The 4,514-nt window shown below is 45.0% G+C and overlaps 1 non-coding gene across 1 annotated transcript; it reads left to right on the top strand.

Moving 5' to 3' along the window:
- Window positions 1-2,100: 2,100 nt before the first annotated feature.
- trnaq-cug (transfer RNA glutamine (anticodon CUG)) lies at window positions 2,101-2,172 on the top strand. Its single transcript has one exon. It is a non-coding gene; the product is annotated as a tRNA-Gln (tRNA).
- Window positions 2,173-4,514: the final 2,342 nt, after the last annotated feature.

Below are 4,514 nucleotides of genomic sequence, written 5' to 3'. Positions count from 1 at the left end.
AGTATCCACATAGGAATTTTCCATTGTCCAGAGGAGGACCTTGGCAGCACCACTGGGGAGGAAGAGGGAGAAGAAGAGCAAGAGGAGGAAGAGGAAGAGGAAGAAGAACAAGCAGAGGAAATGGATGACAGCAACTGGAGATTTCACTGGAGTTCCAAAAATGGTAAAGTGACAAGGGTGTAGATTTGCGTTTGACATTGGTGGGGGCCTAAGATTCCAATGAAATTTAACCCCTCCTGCACCCAATGAGAATCTGTTATTGTTCAGGAGGTGATCAAATTATTGGTGGGGACATGCCCCCTCCGTCCATGCTACTACACCCTTGCAAAGTGATGCTCCCACTAATGAACAAAGGTGTCTATTTGTCACATTTTGCTCTGAGATCAGGATGATCAGCAGCCTCTAGTGAGCAGCCTCAAATGAGGATCCCGTCAGCTCTCCCTCCTCCAGCGGCTCCCTGCTTCTAGCGGAGGCGAACCCTCGTCAGTGTGCACTATCAAGCAGCCGCCAGAGAAGTGCGTATTGGGATCCGGCTCGAAGGACCAATTTATGTTAGGAATAAAACAGATAGGAAATATCAGCTGTTCATCACTCAAGTGCTTTTATTCCTGCAGGAAGGAGCAGTCACACACACAGACAGCAGCCTCTGTAGGAGTGCTCAAGGTCTTTTCAGAGCAGCTCCCTTCTTATACCCTCTGTTATCTGACAGACACGACTTCTCAGAATACACACATCTTAGAATAGGCACAAGCACAATCATAAAACAGGATCACAGGACTATGATAGTAATGATTAATCACCATACACTATAATTAATTAATAGTAAAAAGCAAATTAAGGTAGAATTCTTCCAACAAGCACCTTTAACTTTTTGTTTTCCTGAGGACATGCATTCCAGTGTGGAGCTACTGTGCCAAATGTGGGGCCCATGTCTGCAAAATGCATCATGATGCACCACCGTGCTGCCGCAGAGGACTGCAAGAGGACAGCAAGAAGGTTCCTGGTTCCATTCTGACTGGGGTGGCGATTTTGTGTGGAATTTGCATGTTCTCCCTGTGCCTGCGTGGGTTCTCTCCGGGTACTCAGGCTTCCTCCACATTCTAAAGACAAGTTAGGTTAATTGGTCACTCTAAACTGCCTGTAGGTGTGAGTGTGAATGGTTGTTTGTCTGTGTTGCCCTGCGATGGACTGGTGACCTGTGCAGGGTGTACCCCGCCTCTCACCCGAAGTTAGCTGGGATAGGCTCCAGAACACCCCCCCCCCCACCATCACCCCCGGGTTAGAGGTTTAAACATGTAGCAACATTATCAGCATGAACATGTTAAGCTAGGAAGCTAACAACAAGCAGGAGGAGCAAACCGCGTCTTACCTCATAAGCTGATGAAGGAGGGTCTGACCGTCGTTCGCGCCACGCGGTTTTTATATCAGGTCCAAGGGTCCAATCAGATGTCCCCTTCAGTGACCGTGCACCTGGCTGTCATAGGACGGACTGTCTGTCAGTCAGTCAAATGTCAGCCATGTTGGTCAGTTTGTAACTGGTATCTTTATTGGTTAAGAAAAGGCCGGTCATTAGTCAAAATAATAAGTGTACTCAGTAACAAATTGTGATGTTAAAAATAGCGAAGTACATTATTTTGTTACATTTGTACTTAAGTACAAGTAAAAGTACTGGCTTAAAAATAAAGTACAAGTACCCAGAAAAACTACTTAATTACAGTAACTTGAGTATTTGTAATACTGTTACTGCCACCCTTGGATATATGCAGTGCTTCCCCTGGATATGTGCAGTCCACCCCTGGACACATGCAGTCCACCCCTGGATATATGCAGTCCAGTGCAGTGAGGCATGCTCTGATCTGTACAATGGAGAAACCAAACAACTACTCCAAACACTGGCCTTCAATGTTTGTCAAAGTTTGTCTTCAAACAAGATGCTTATGTTTAAGGCAAAAGCTGTGACCTTGTTCAACATCCTGACACAGGATCATCACTTGATGGTGTCATAAACATTCCAATTTAAGACTAGTGGTTAAGGCCATAAAAACTCAGTGGACAAGACATGTCTCTGGTTCTCTTCCAGGCAGGTTTACACATAGTGGAGGTTCCATGGTGTAATGGTTAGCACTCTGGACTCTGACTCCAGCGATCTGAGTTCAAATCTCAGTGGAACCTTTTGTTTGGACAGTAATCCTGGTGTCCTATCTACACAGATCAGTCTATGGAGAAGTCCACAGTCTGTGCATTGCTCCAGCTGTAGTCATTAATTACTGAAATAAATCAACCTTTTGATGATATTCTACTTTCAAGTGTTTATTTCTTTTAATTTTGATGGTTATAACGACAACCAATGAAAACCCACATTCAGTAGGTCAGGAAATGAGAATATGTGAAAAGGTTCAATATTGAAGACACCTGGAGCCACTCTAACCAGATAATGAACTCAAAACACCTGCAAAGGCCTTTAAATGGTCTCAGTCTAGTTCTGTAGGCTGCACAACCACAGGAAGACTGCTGACTTGACAGTTGCCCAAAAGACGACCATTGACACCTTGCACAAGGAGGGCAAGACACAAAGAGGCTGGCTGTTCACAGAGCTCTGTCCAAGCACATTAACAGAGAGGGAAGGGGAGTACAAGCAAGAGGGAGTACAAAGTGTTCTGCCCAAACAGGGACTTGAACCCTGGACCCTCAGATTAAAAGTCTGATGCTTCCAATACTTCACTAGTACACTTCATGTAGTGCAGTGAGTCCTGATTGACTTGCAATTGACCCTTTATACAAGGGGGATTAGCTCAAATGGTAGAGCGCTCGCTTAGCATAAGAAGGGGTCCGATTTTAGGGAAAAAGTTGAGAAAAATGTGGAGCCCCGCTGTGCGCGGACAAACGTCTCGTGTAGCGGTATTGAGGCAATATTCCTGTTCATTATAAAGGAGTTTAAGTGAAATATGAAACAAATCATCTGCCATGGGCTGGACTCGAACCCGTAGTCTGTGCGACAATGTATAGTCTGTTGGAGTGTTTAAATCCCACAACGTGCGTAAAATAATTAATGATTGATTTAGCTTAGTTTAGATATGTTTAAATATATTACAATATCAACAGATGTTTTTTAGTTTATATGCCCCGTCCAATGACTTGTGATGTTTACCTGTTTATGGTTTAATAATATGAACAATGAGCAGTCAACGTGTTTTTGTGTGGGAGCTTCTTTGATGAAGATCAGAGTGAATCTTAAATGTTTATATGATTTATCAGAACAAATATAAAACAAATACAAGTGAATACACACACACACACTGCATACAGGACTATAAAATACTATTCAGCCCATTCACCCATGTGAAAATATATACAACATATACAGGTCAAATATTAGGTCAAATATTACACAATGTACAATTATACAATAACATTCAACAGCACTGCATAAAGACAGACAGGCTTGTTGATTTAAACATAAGAAAATTGCTTATATACAATATATACAGGCCAAACATTGTACAGTGTTTACTGTGGATGTTTTTGCTGGCGCAGCCACTCATCCAGAGACATTCCACTGGATGAACGCGAGCAAAATGTGGCATTACCATATCTACTGTGGCCAAACTCTGCTGTTTTAGGATGCCCACATTTGCTGCATGTGTTGAAGGTAACCCTTCTCACATACTTCCTTTTTTGGACTCCACTCTCCTCCTCCAGAGCCCGCCGCCGCCTGTTCCTCTGAGTGAAACGGGACACAGTAGGAAGAGGAGCAGCAGACGCAGGAAGAAGTGGAGCTGCGCCTGCACCGGATGCTGCAGTACCAGAAGCTGCCATCACCACTGGCACAGTCATGTTTGGGTTCAGAACTAACGTGCCTAACCCAGCTGCTGAAACAGGCTGTGCAGTTTCTGATGCTGTGGGACCAGGTACTGTGGGCGCAGGTGTGATGGGGCGCTCCCTGATGCGCCGGCGACCAGGCCGCAGAGGAGGAGCCTGTCCTTCCTGATTTGGTGGAAGTACCAATGTGTGTCTTGGGCCTGATATGACTGGTGCTTCATCCAGTGGTTCCCTCAGAGCAGTAAGCCGGGTTTGAGCCACAGGAATTGAGGCAGATGGAGCCGGTCCCTGATTAAGGACACTCAATTCCTGACTCTTCTGCCGCCGTTGAAACCTGAAAATACATCATTTGCAGGATGCTGTCCTTCTCCATTACTGGACGTGGATGGGTGGGGTGGAGCAGAGGCCTGAGGACTGGTTGTCAAAGATGGGGGGCTCTTTTGAAGATCATGGCAGGGGTCATCCTCACAGAGCACTGATACTGTGATGTCCTCCATGATCTCCTCCTGAAATCCCTCATCTTGCAGGTCCTCGTCATTTATTTGCTCCACCAACCTGTCCTCCTCTTCAGGGTTCTGGAGCACTGGAGTCAATGTTTTGCCTGTCTGGCTGTACAGATACTCCACCCCCAGCAATTCACCTACAAGAAAAAAACAAAAAAGAAAGTGTTCTTAATATTTTGTCCAGAACATAAA

The sequence above is a fragment of the Parambassis ranga genome, unplaced genomic scaffold (assembly GCF_900634625.1).
Source record: "Parambassis ranga unplaced genomic scaffold, fParRan2.1 scaffold_31_arrow_ctg1, whole genome shotgun sequence".
Taxonomy (NCBI): domain Eukaryota; kingdom Metazoa; phylum Chordata; class Actinopteri; family Ambassidae; genus Parambassis; species Parambassis ranga.
Note: the sequence above shows the minus strand (reverse complement) of the source record. Positions and strands in the feature narration are given on the sequence as shown.